This window comes from Peromyscus californicus, unplaced genomic scaffold, assembly GCF_007827085.1.
Source record: "Peromyscus californicus insignis strain IS unplaced genomic scaffold, ASM782708v3 Scaffold_5__1_contigs__length_169319896, whole genome shotgun sequence".
NCBI classification, from domain to species: Eukaryota; Metazoa; Chordata; class Mammalia; order Rodentia; family Cricetidae; genus Peromyscus; species Peromyscus californicus.
The window spans coordinates 130559464-130573567 of record NW_026294573.1 but is presented as its reverse complement, the minus strand read 5'-3'; positions in this window follow the sequence as shown (position 1 = coordinate 130573567).

The following is a 14104-nucleotide window of genomic DNA, read 5'->3' as shown; positions in this document are numbered from 1 at the left end:
GGAGGAAATGAAGAAATCACAGCCCTTCACTTGGATGCTCTGCTGAGGAACGCAGTGACAGTGATCAAATGCACTCCAAAATATGCCTGAACTGTATCCTAGAAGCCCAAGAAAAGCCACAGACAAGGCCTACAGCAATGCTTTTCAGGACTTATAAGAGCATGAAAAGTGTGCATAATACATTCCCGTAAATGCCTTTTGCTCAGAATGGCATGATGCATCCTTCATTTTGAATCACCACTTTAAAGTTGACATTCAAAGTTATATGTATATATATATACACAATAATTACCACTTAGGTAATAATCATCTAGTTCTTCTACCTCAGCTTTTTCATTGTATGCCAGAACATGTGATCAGGAGTTCAGAAGTAGACATTCTACTGTACAGACTCACAGAGGTTTCCTAGTGAGAACTTACTCAAGGTCAGAGAATCTGAGCTTGCTTTACCCAGCAGGGCTGAATAAGGGGATGATTTGACCATGGGCAGGGTTACCAGGTGTTTGGAAGGGTCTGTACTTGGCTGTGTGGTGTGCTTTGATCCTTGGCATTGTTATAAAAATCCCTTTTGAAGAAGCAGAAGGGGCTGTTGCATTTTGATCCAGGTCCTCCCAAAGCTATCCTGTATTTCTGTCTTTCTCCTCTCTGCTATATTTCTATCTAAAAGTTTCTTATCTCTCTCTCCTCCTCATAGGAATCCTTTTATTTTTTCCATTTTTCTTTATTAAGAAATTTTCTACTCACTCTACATAACCCACCCACAGATCCCACCTCCTCTCTCCTCCCACACCCCAGCCCTCCCTCCCAAGCCACCCCACATCCCTACATCCCCCAAATCAAGGTCTCCCATGGGGAGTCAGCAGGGCCTGGCACACTGAGCCTAGGCAAGTCCAAGCCCCTTCCCACTGCACCACAGGCATCAGACTCCAAAATCCTGCCCATGTACTAGGGATGGATCCCGATCCCCCTGCCTGGGTGCCCTCCAAACAGTTTGAGCCAAACAACCATCTTCTGTATCCAGAGGGCCTAGTCCAGTCCCATGGAAGCTCCACAGCCACTAGTCTACAGTTCATGGGCTTCTACTAGTGTGGCTGGTCATCTCTGCTTGTCTTCCCATCACAATCTCGGTGTCCCCTGCCTGCAGAATCCCTCCTCTCTCTCATCAGTTGGATTCCTGGAGCTCAGCCTGGTGCCTGGCCATGGATTTCTGCATCTGCCTCCATCAGTCACTGGACAAAAGCTCTATGATGACAGTTAGGGTATTCACTAGACTGGTCACCAGAGTAGACCAGTCCAGGCACCCTCTGGACCACTGCCAGCAGTCCAAGGTGGGGTCATCCTTGTGGATTCCTGAGAGCCTCCCCAGCATCCTGCCTCTTCCTATTCCCACGATGTCCTCATCTATCATGGTATCTCCCTCCCTGCCCTCCCACTCTGTTCCTGTTCCAGGTCTACCCTCTCATTTCCCTATATTCTCATCTCCCACAGAGGAACCCTTTTAAAAGGGGGGAGCTGGCGTCCCACATTCTACCTAGCATTTAGATCCAGATTCCTAGTATAAGAATCCCTCAAGCTTTGCTTAGTTTTAAAGCACAAAGCTCTCATATATACCTTAGCATGTGACACAAGAAACTGTCATCATTCAGGCCTTTCAATTCATGGCAAATGATTATATAAACTATGAAGTTCATGTTTGGTTCATCAATATACTAAATATGCACGAGGATTCTTAAACCTGTTTGCCACTAAGCATGATCTCTACCGAGGTTAACATCACACTGGAAAGTGGCAGTTGAAGAGTGGACCTCTAAGGGTCAAAAGCAGTGGGCAGGAAAAGAAACTCAAGACAGGAATGTTTATGTGTCCTTATCATGAAAACCATTTTGCCTAGTAGCTACATGGAAATCAATATTTTCATTCTTAGTAAAAAAAAAAAATAAATCTTAAGCTAAAAGGAAAAAGAAAAGAGCCTTTCCCCTTCTTGCCACTCAAATTATGGCTGCAGCACTCTTTTTTTCCCAGCAACTTTACAGTAAAATGTACTCGGCCTGTCTCCTCTTGTTCACATTAGAGTCCTGGTAACCTGGCTTTTCCACCAAGGATCTGTCTAAAGACAACTGTGGTTTGTTAAGAAGTGAGGAAACTCATAGACTTTAGATAATTTCACATGACTGACGGGCACTCCAGTGCAAGGTCATGCTCTCAGTTAAGCCTGGCCCAGGGTCATCCCAGTGCTGCTCTCCCAGTCATCATGTTCAAGCTTGCCCACAACCCATTCCTGCTTCCGGTAAGACAGCCTTGATTCTCTATATGCCCAATCTCTGACAGTTCTGCTCTTAATCAAGGGGTGTCCAGTGCAGCCCAGGTCCAGCCAATGCTATTCTGCTTGGTCTAGTAACTGCTTTAGACAAAAGCATGTGATTCAGTCTAGACCAACTGCAAGCACTTCAGGCTTTTATTTTGTTGAAAATATTATCCACTATTGGGGTTGGTGTGTGAGCTGTGAGTTAGTGATGCAGTTAGCCAATTTGTTGTCACTGAGGGAGTGCTTGTTGTGGGATATTTGATCCCACTGTGAAAAATCTAGACTGTATTAATAAAATTAAGCTTGGATCAGGGAGTGGAGCCAGCGACTAGTTAACAAAAATTAGCCATAGAGAGTACAGAGGACCTGGGAAGGCAGATAGAGAGATGCACAGGAAGGAGTAGGGAGGGACTTAGAGATTTGAGGGCCTTTTGGTTTGGCAGGTGTGCAGAGATGAACTCTTGCTGGGTGGGTGTCTGGCTGAAAAGGAAGGTTAGCAGGTTGCTTCTAGGCTTCTCTGATCTAGCAGGTTTTCACCCCAACATCTGACTCTTGAGTCTTTAATTGGTAAATATAACAACATAGATAAAAACAACAGGAGCATTGCAGCCCCAGCTACAGGATAACAGGCAGGACTCCTGAAGGTAGGCCTGACCACCACCACCCTCCATCAGACCTTGCAATCTATAAGCCCCTCTCTGTCCCCAAAACCCACCCATTCCCCAAGACCACTGCTGCTCCCTGAGACACAGACTCTGCCAGCTCCAACTGGATCAAGAGGTGAGGGACTGTCCTCCTAGCCAGTCACCCCAGCCTCTAGGCCTTAGCGCCAGAGGTACAACCCATGCCCCCACACTTCCAAACATTGCAGCCCCAGTTTCAGGTCAGCAGGCAAGATTCCTGTGGGTAGGCCTTCCCACCACTACCCCCATTGGACCCTACAATCTACAAGTCTCACTCTGTCACCCAAACCCACCCATCCCCCCAAGATCCCAACAACCCCAAGACACAAACACCACCACTGCCCATTGGACCAAGAGTGGCTGCCTGAGACACAGACACCATTTGCACTGAGTGGAGGAAGAAATGGGTAGATGCCAGTGCAAGAATACATTCAACAACATAAAGAACAATATGGCACCACCAGAACCTATCAGTTCTACAACAGCAAGACCTGAACATCCCAATGTAGAAAAAGCAGAAGAAAATGACCTTAAAATGACTTTATGAAGATGATAGAGGTCTTTGAAGAGGAAATAAAAAATTCCCTTAATGAAATCAAAGAAAAGACAGACAAAAAATGGAAGAAATCAATAAATCCCTTAAAGAAAGTCAAGAAAAAGCAATCAAACAGAGGAAGGAAACAGTTCAAGACTTGAAAATTGAAATAGAGGCAATAAAGAAGACACAAACAGAGGGAATGCTAGAAATGGAAAATCTGAGTAAATGAACAGGAATCACAGATGCAAGCATAAACAACAGACTGCAAGACATGGAAGAGAGAATCTCTGGCATTGAAGATACAATAGAGGAAATAGATTTGTCGGTCAAAGAAAACATTAAAGCCAACAAAGTCATAACACAAATGTCCAGGAAATATGGAACAGCATGAAAAGACCAAACCTAAGAAAAATAGGGATAGAAGAAGAAGAAGAATATCAGCTCAAAGGCACAGGAAATATATTCAACAAAATCATAGAAGAAAACTTTCCCAACCTAAAGAAGGAAATGCCTATGAAGATACAAGAAGGACAGTCCCTCACCAAATAGACTGGACCTCCCAAAAAAAGTCCCTTGACACATCATAATCAAACCACTAAACATACAGAATAAAGAAAGAATATTAAGAGCTGCAAAGGAAAAAAGCCAAGTAACATATAAAGGGAGACCCATCATAAAAACACCCAACTTCTCAATGGACACTTGGAAAGTCAGAAGGTCCTGGACAGATATTATGCAGACACTAAGAGACCACGGATGCCAGCCAAGACTACTATACCAAGCAAAACTTTCAATCACCATAGATGGAGTAAACAAGGTATCCCACGAAGAAACCAGATTTGAACAATACCTATCCACAAATCCATCCCTACAGAAAACACTAGAAGGAAAATTCCAACCTAAGGAAGCTAGATGCACCCATGAAAACACAGGCAACAGACAACCCCACCGCAACAAATCCCAAAGAAGGGAAACACACATACTACCATCAAAAATATCAGGAATTAACAATCACTGGTCAATAATATCCCTTAATATCAATGAACTCAAATCACCTATAAAAAGACAGTCTAACAGAATGGGTATGAAAACAGGATCTATCCTTCTGCTACATACAAGAAACACACCTCAGCTTCAAAGACAGACACTACCTCACAGCCAAGGATTGGGAAATGACTTTCCAATCAAATGGACTTAAGAAGCAAACTGGTGTAGATACCCTAAAACCTAACAAAATAGACTTCAAACTAAAATTAATCAAAAGAGATTGAGAAGGACATTACATATTCATCACAGGAAAAATCCATCAAGATGAAGTCTCAATTCTGAATATTTATGCCCCAAATACAAGGGCACTCACATATGTAAAAGAAACATTACTAAAGCTTAAACCACATATAAAACCCCACACACTAATAGTGGGAGACTTCAACACCCCACTGTCACCAATGGACAGGTCTGCCAGACAGAAACTTAACAGAGAAATGAGGGAACTAATAGATGTTATGACTCAAAAGGACTTAATAGACATCTACAGAACATTCCACCCAAACACAAAAAAATATACCTTCTTCTCAGAACCCCATGGAACCTTCTCTAAATTTGACCACGTACTCAGTCACAAAGCAATCTCAACAGACACACACACACACACACAAAAAAAAAAAAATTGGAATAACCTTTGTATTTTATTAAAGCACCATGGCTTAAAGTTAGAATTCAACAATAAAACATATTACAGAAAATCTACAAACTCATGGAAACTGAATAATGCTCAACTGAATCACTACTGGGTCAAGGAAGAAATAAAGAAATTAAAGACTTCCTAGAATCCAATGAAAATGAATGTACAACATACCCAAACTTATGGGACAGTATGAAAGCAGTACTAAGAGGAAAGTTCATAGCTCTAAATGCCTATGTAAAGAAGTTGAAGAAATCTCACACTAGTGACTTAATAGCACACCTGAAAGCTCTAGAACAATAAGAAGCAAACTCACCCAGGAGAAGTAACACCAGGAAACAATCAAATTGAGAGCTGAAATCAATAAAATAGAAATAAAGAGAACAATACAAAGAATTAATAAAACAAAGAGTTTTTTCTTACAATATAGAAAAATCCTTATCCAAACTAACCAAAAAGTGGAGAGAGAACATCCAAATTGACAAAATCAGAAAAGGAAAGGGAGACTAAACAACAGACAGCAAGGAAATCGAGAGAATCATCAGGTCATACTTAAAAACCTGTACTCCAACAAAATTGGAAAATCTAAAGGCAATGGACAATTTTCTGGATAGGTGCCACATACCCAAATTAAATCAAGACCAAATAAGCAATTTAAATAGACCTATAACCCCTATGGAAATAGAAGCAGTCATTAAAAGTTTCCCAACCAAAAAAATCCCATGGCCAGATGGTTTTAGTGCAGAATTCTACCAGAATTTCAAAAAAGAGCTACTGCCAATACTCCTCAAATTGTTCCACACAATAGAAACAGAAGGAACATTGCCAAACTCTTTATATGAGGCTACAGTTACCCGGATAACCAAGCCACACAAAGATGCAACAAAGAAAGAGAAGTACAGACTAATTTCCCTCATGAACATTGATGCAAAAATACTCAATAAAACACTGGCAAACTGAATCCAAGAACACATTAAAAAAATCAGTCAACCACCATGATCAAGTAGGCTTCATCCCAGAGATACAGGGATGGTTCAACATACAAAAACCTGTCAATGTAATCCATCATATACACAAACTGAAAGAAAAAAAAAACACATGATCATCTCATTAGATGCTGAAAAAGCCTTTGACGAAAGCCAACACCCCTTCATGATAAAGGCCTTGGAAAAATCAGGAATACAAGGAACATACCTAAACATAATAAAGACAATTTGCAGCAAGCCAACAACCAACATCAAAGTAAATGGAGAGAATCTCAAAATGATCCACTGAAATCAGGAATAAGACAAGGCTGTCCACTCTCTCATATAGTACTTGAAGTTCTAGCTAGAGCAAAAAGACAGCAAAAGGAGATCAAGGGGTTACAAAATGGAAAGGAAGAAGTCAAACTTTCACTATTTGCAGATGATATAATAGCATACATAAGTGACCCCAAAAATTCTACCAGGGAACTCCTACAGCTGATAAACACTTTCAGTAATGTGGCAGGATACAAGATTAACTAAAAGAAAATTCTTAGTAGCCCTCCTATATACAAATAATAAATGGACCAAGAAAGAAATCAGAGAATCATCACCCATTATAATAGCCACAAATAATATAAAATACCTTGAGGTAATGCTAACAAAACAAGTGAAAGACCTGTATGACAAGAACTTTCAGCCCTTGAAGAAAGAAATTGAAGAAGATATTAGAAAATGGAAAGATCACCCATGCTCATTAATAGGTAGAACCAACATAATAAAAATGGCCATCTTACCAAAAGTAATCTCCAGATTCAATGAAATCCCCATCAAAACGCCAACACAATTCTTCACAGACCTTGAAATAACAATATTCAACTTCATATAGAAAAACAAAAAAAAAATCTAGGATAGCTAAAAGAATCCTGTACAATAAAGCAACTTCTGGAGGCATCATGATCCCTGATTTCAAGCTCTATTATAGAGCTATAGTAATAAAAAAAAAAAAAACAGTTTGGTACTGGCATGAAAACCAACATATGGACCAATGGAATCAAATTGAAGACCCTGACATTAATCCATGCACATATGAACACCTGATTTTTGACAAAGAAGCCAAAACTGTACAACGGAAGAAAGAAATGGTGCTGGCATAGCTGGATGTCAACATGTGGAAGATTTCAAATAGATCCGCATCTATCACCATACACAAAACTCAAGTCCAAATGGATCAACAACTTCAACATAAATCCAGCTACACTGAACCTGATAGAAGAGAAAGTGGAAAATAGCCTAGAACACACTGGCACACTTGAGTGCTTCCTAAATATAACACCAGCACCACAGACTCTGAGAGCAACAATTAATAAAAAGGACCTCCTGAAACTGAGAAGCTTCTGTAAGGCAAAGGACATGTAAGTAAGACAAAATGATAGCCTACAGAATGGGAAAAAAATCTTCAATAACCCCACATCTGACAGAGGGCTGATCTCAAAAATATGTAAAAACTCAAGAAACAAGACAGCAAAATACAAACAATCCAACTAAGAAATGGGCTACAGAGCAAAACAGAGAATTATCAACAGAAGAATCTCAAATGGATGAAAGACATTTAAGGAATTACTCAACAATACTAGTTATCAGGGAAATGCAAATCAAAATGACTCTGAGATACCATCTTACACTTGTCAGAACGGCTAAGATCAAAAACACTGATGACAGCTTACGTTGGAGAGGATGTGGAACAAGGGGAACTCTCCTCCACTGTTTGTGGGAGTGCAAACTTGTACAGCCACTTTGGAAATCAGCATGGCGATGTCTCAGAAAACTGGGAATCAATCTACCTCAAGACCCAATGATAACACTCTTGGGCATATAGAGATGGGATGCTCCATCATACCATAATGACACTTGCTCAATTATATTCATAACAGCATTATTAGTAATATCCAGAACCTGGAAACAACCTAGATGCCCCTCAAAGGAAGAATGGATAAAGAAATTGTGGTACATATACACAATGGAGTATTACTCAGCTGTAAAAAACAATGACATCATGAAATTCACAGGAAAATGGATGGAACTACAAAATATTATCCTGAGTGAGGTAACCCAGACTCAGAAAAACAAACATGGTATTTACTCACTCATAAGTGGATACTAAATGTAAAGCAAAGGATAACCAGACTACAACCCACAGCTACAGAGAAGCTAGGAAACAAGGAGTACCCTAAAAGGGACACATGGATTGCCTTGGGAAGGTGAAACAGATGAGATCTTCATGAGTAAACTGGGGGATGAAGGGGGTAATAGATGGGAGGGGATAGGGGATGAGAACATAAGGGCACAGAATGGTCAAGCTAGGGGAGGGATCGAGTGGGAGAGAGCAATGAAAGATATCTTGATAGAGGGAGACATTATGCTTTAGGGAGAAACCTGGTGCTAGGGAAATTTCCAGGAATCCACAAGAATAACTCCAGATTAGACTACTAGCAATAGTGGAGAGGATGCCTGAACTGGCCTACCCTAGTAATCAGATTGGTGAATACCCTAACTGTCAACATAGAGCCTTCATCTAGTAAGTAACAGAAGCAGATACAGAGATCCACAGTCAAGCACCATGCCAAGCTCCAGGAGTCCAGTGAAAGAGAGGAAAGAGGGATTATATGAGCAAGAGGGGTCAAGATCATGATGGGGAAATCTACAGAGACAACTAAACCAAGCTTGTAAACTCACGACTTTAGACTGACAGTTGTGGAACCTGCATGGGATCGGACTAGACCCTCTGCATATGGATGACAGTTGTGTAGCTTGGTATGTTTGAGGGGTCCCTGGCAGTGTGATCAGGTTCTATCCCTGGTGCATGAGCTGGCTTTCCGGAGCCCATTACCTATGGTTGGATGCCTTCCTCAGACTTGATGTAGGGAAGAGGGGCTTAGTCCTGCCTCAACTGAATGTACCAGGCTTTTCTGACTTCCCATGGGAGGCCTTACCCTTTTAGAGGATGGGATGGGGGGTCGGTTGAGGGGCAAGATGGGGGAAGGAGCAGGAGGAGGGATGAGAGGGGGTCTGTGGTTGGTATGTAAAATGAATAAAAAAAAAACAAACAAACCAGGAGCTGGTCTAAGAGAGACAAAGTAGGTGGAGGGAAGCATAATGAAGAGGTGAGAAATTCCCGATGGCCTCATTTTACCCATGAGGCCTCCATTGTCCAGGAACTACAGTCACTACATCTTTGATAATGGGGGAGATGTATCAATGGTCAACAGCTGCTATTCAAAAAAAACTTAGGTTCAAAACCCAACTTCCATATGGTAGCTCACAATTGTGGCTAACTACAGTCCAAGGGGGCCCGGTACACTCTTCTGGCCTCTACAAGCAATGAATGCAAGTGGAATATAGACATACATGCAAGGCAAAACACCCATACAAATAAAATAAAAATAAATAAAATCTACAACAAACAAACAAAAATTCTAGTTAGGTTGTTTATGCCAATCATGCTTTGATTTCTTTCTATCACATGTGTTGTAGACATGGTAATCAGACAGTACTTATTGCTACTAGGGATATTGTCTATAGACACTATTAGGATCCTGCCTTCACTCTCGTACATGTGCATCTTGGGGTCTTGCGTCTTACATCATCAACGGGCGCTGGCGACTATGTACCCACCTTAAAAAGCCACATGTAGACCCCCACCCTCTCTCTCTGTTCCCTCTCTGCTCTCTCTCTGTATTCTGCTCTGCTCTGCTCCTGCCATCTTTCTTTCTCTCCAGGCCTGGCTCTCCTCCTCCCTATCCCATCCTTCCTTCTAATAAAGCTCTTTACAACTCTGGTAGTCGTGGCCCCATGGCTCATGACTTTTCTGCCGGTAACTAGTGCCACCACCAGCACTGTTTACCTATCAGACACACTCTAGTAGGACAATATGTTGTAAAGTTTTAGAAGGAAAATGGTTCTTTTGCAAAGGATAAGAGATAGGGATCAAGTTTCATTCTGTTACATGTAGCTATCCAGTTTTGCTGGCAGAATTTGTTGAAAAGGCTGTCTTTTCTCTGATGTATATTTCTTATATCTATATCAAAAACCTAATGGCTATAGCTGCTCACAGCTAGGTCCTTTATTTTATTCAATCAATGTACATGTCTTTTTGTGTCAGTAGCATGCTGTTTGTGGTATTATGGCTCTGGAAGATATTTGAAATCAAGTATGGCGACACCTTCAGTGTTCTTTTTGCTTAGGATTGCCTTGACTATCTGGGGTATTTTGTGCTTTCTAAGAATTCTAAAGCTGTTTTCTATTTTGCTGAAGAACATTATTGGAAACTTAGTGGTAAGTGCATTGGACCTATAGATTACATTTGGTAACAAAACTTCTTTCCAAGTAGTCTTCAACTGTGAGCATAAGAAGGCTCTCTGCCTTCTAGTATCTTCTTCAATTTCTTAAATTTGTCATTGAAGAGGTCTCTCACTTCTTTGGCTAGATTTATTACAAGGTATTTTATTTACCTAATTTTGAGGCAACTGTGAATTGGACAGTTTCCATTATTTCTTTCTTGCTGCATTTATTATTTGTATATAAATATGTGACTCATTTTTGTGTCACTTTTGTGTTTTGCCACATTTCTAAAGTATTTATCAGCGATAAGAGTTTTCTGGTGTAATCTTTAGTATCTCTTTATATAGAATCATTTCATCTGGAAATAAGGATGTTTTCACCTCTTCCTTTCCTATTTGTATCACCTTTACTTCTATTGCTTTAATTCTCTAGCAAAAATTTCAGACACCACATTAAATAACAGCGGAGAAAGTAGATTCCCTATCTTCCTAATTTTAGTGAAAATATGCTTTCCCCCATTTACTGTGACATTGGCTATAGGTTGCCATAGCCCTGATCATGTTGTGCTGTGTCCTTTGTATTTTCTTCAAGACTTTTATTATAAGGAGATGTAGATTTTGTCAAAGGCCATTCCATCTTCCATTGAGACGAATGTGTGATTTCTGTCCTTGAGTTCATTTATAGGATGTATTGCATTTATAGATTTGTATATGTTGAAACACCCCTGCTTCTCTGGAAGGAGGCCAAACAGATCAAGATAAATGATCATTTTGGTGTGTTCTTGAATTTGATTTGCAGTCATTTTATAGAGAATTTTTGCATGAAAGTTCATCATGGAGATTCATCTATGGTATTCTATTATATTATCTTTCTTAGGTCTTAGGATGATATGAGTTTTGTGAACAGTACTTTATGGCAACCTTTACTATTTTATGAAGTAGTTTGTTAGTTCCTCTTAAAATTCTGGTTGAATTGAGCAGAGAATCCATCTGGGCCTAATCTTTTTTTAGTTGGGAGAGTTTTTATTACTACAGTCTTCTTGCTTGCTATAGATCTGTTCAAATTGTTTATCTCATTTGGGTTAATTTTGGCAGGTCTTAAATTTGTCCATTTCATCTAGATTTTTCTATTTAGTGCAACTTTCTTTAAGACACGTCCTAAGGCATTACCAAATTTCATTGTGTCTGTGGAAATGGCTTCCTTTTCAGCTCTACTTCACCAATGTAGATCCTTCCTTATTTTCTTTTTGTGTGTTCAGCTAAGGGTTTGTTGATCTTGTTTATCTCTTCCAAGAACCAACTCTTTATTTCATTTATTCTTGTGTGAAAATGTTTTATATAACACAATGCCAGTACAATGAATATGCACAGTGAAAACTAAAAATAAAAGTACTTTATCCTAAAACACTCAGGTAAAAATTTGCAACTAAAATGAAAAAAATCCTCAAAGTACATAAATGAGTAAAGTGAGTGAATAGTTCAAGGGCTGAACATCATTTTCCCTTCCCTATCTACTTAATAATCTAGTTAATAATTTGATCCCCCCTTTGAACTCTACTTTCTCAACTTTCAAATTGATACAATTAATCATCTCTCCTCCCCATCACTTCAAATACTTGTTCTGCATTTTATTCACGGTCTTTTCTTTTGTCTAAATGTTATTGCCTCTGGGTAATGTCTTCAGCTCTATAGCATTCTAATTCCAAGTGCCTCTCATCAATGCTTCAACTGCTCTCAAACACTTCTAAGTGCTTAAGTTCTCGTTTTTACTTAAAATCCAGAGTATTTTTCCTTAGGACTTATGACTAGTTTTATCTGGATATATTCAAATTCACATGCAGCCAAGCCACAGATGTGTTGTCTTTACAATTAATCCTGCTTCCCTCATTATGGGACCAACAATCCAAGCCACTTTGCAACATCCTGAGTTTTTCCCTATAATTCACTTTTTCACATCCTGTAGATTAGATCTTGTTAATGTATCTCGTAAATCTTTGTCAAAACATTTTCACATCCTTTATTCTCTCAGATACTTTAAAAATTCTAATAAGAGTTTTATGTTTTAGATAAGCAATTCACAAGCACTAGAATGATATGATTTTTCTAGAAGATCACATAATGCATCTGGAAAATATAAAACAAAATACTTGAGGGTAATTCTTCAATGGATTTTGATGAAGTTGGTCTGAGAATCCCATTTTAAGCAATGCTCTTCCGTTTCTTGCCTTCCTTTCTTAACTGCAGTGAATATACCTAATCTGATAATTTCATTTGTTTGCTGGCCTCGTTTGCAAAGGCGTATCCTGCCTCCAGGATAACCTACAGCTTCTTACAGCATCTCATGCTTCCAAACTCAAGTCTCTCAGTGTCTTAAATAAGCTTTCGGACTAAAGAAAATACCTCTGGAGAATAGGATATCATTCTCCTAATTTACTTCAACATCTCAATAACACTTAGGGGTTTTTTTTATTATCTTGTGAACAGTATATGGCCCCTCTAGCTGCCAGGCTTAGTCCTAAATTTTTGTCTCTATTATCTTACATAATGCATGTTATAGCTCAACAAAGGAAGTGGATTATTAGTATAATTTTACAGCTCAGGAAATCTGAAGCTGAAAAAAATGAACTTTCCCACTCTGCAGTGCTATTCACTCTGGATTGGGATTCTTAATTAGGCCATAATATGATTGTGCATGGTCCTGTCTGAAATATGAGTCCCCTGGGACCCAACAGGCTAATAAATCCCAAGAAGTCTTTCATATAGTGGGCACTCAATGTGAGCAAATGACTCTCAGAATGCATCAATGTTGGTAAGCAGAAAGAAAATTTTAAAATCAACTACAGTGTTTGCTTGATTCTATTTATCCTCAACATGTTACATTTATCTTTAGGGCATTACTCCCTTATTAATAAATCTGTCTTTAAAGTGAATATTTTGAGAGGCTTTTCAAACTCATTATTCTTTGTGTTTCACATGTGCGTGTGTGTGTGTTTGTGTGAGTGTACTAACCATGTCCTATTACTGAGCTAGACTGCCAACCCTACATTGTGTATTTTTATCTGAAATTGTTTTGAGCCAATTGTAGCTCACTGTGCAGCTGTGAGAGATGAGCAGCGAGCTCCCGCACACTGCTATTTTCTCTAAAAGGTGCAGTTTCACAGAGTATGGACAGTGATGTCCAGGGCTGTCAGCATCACTAGGAGGAACACTTCATCATCCTCACATGGCCACAAAAGATTCCCTCATCTGACCCATGTTCTTTCTCTCTGAATGTTGACAGTTGAAGATTGCCATGCAAATGGAATCTTCCAGTACCAACCTCCTGCCTCATTTTTAGATTCTTTACATGGCCTAAGGAAGGCATTAGTAACTTGTGAGATCAGTAGTTTGCAGCTATTTCTTTTTTCCATATCTTCATATAGGCTTTAAAATAGGAAAATATCTAAAATGTAATAAGATCCTGTTGATTAACTTTTCTTTTTTTTTTAAATGGAGTATGAATTTTGTGTCAAGTCTGAAAACTGTCTGGCCAAAGATACTGCAAAATTTCTTTTATGATTTATTTTCCTGAAAGTTTTATGTTAGTTTA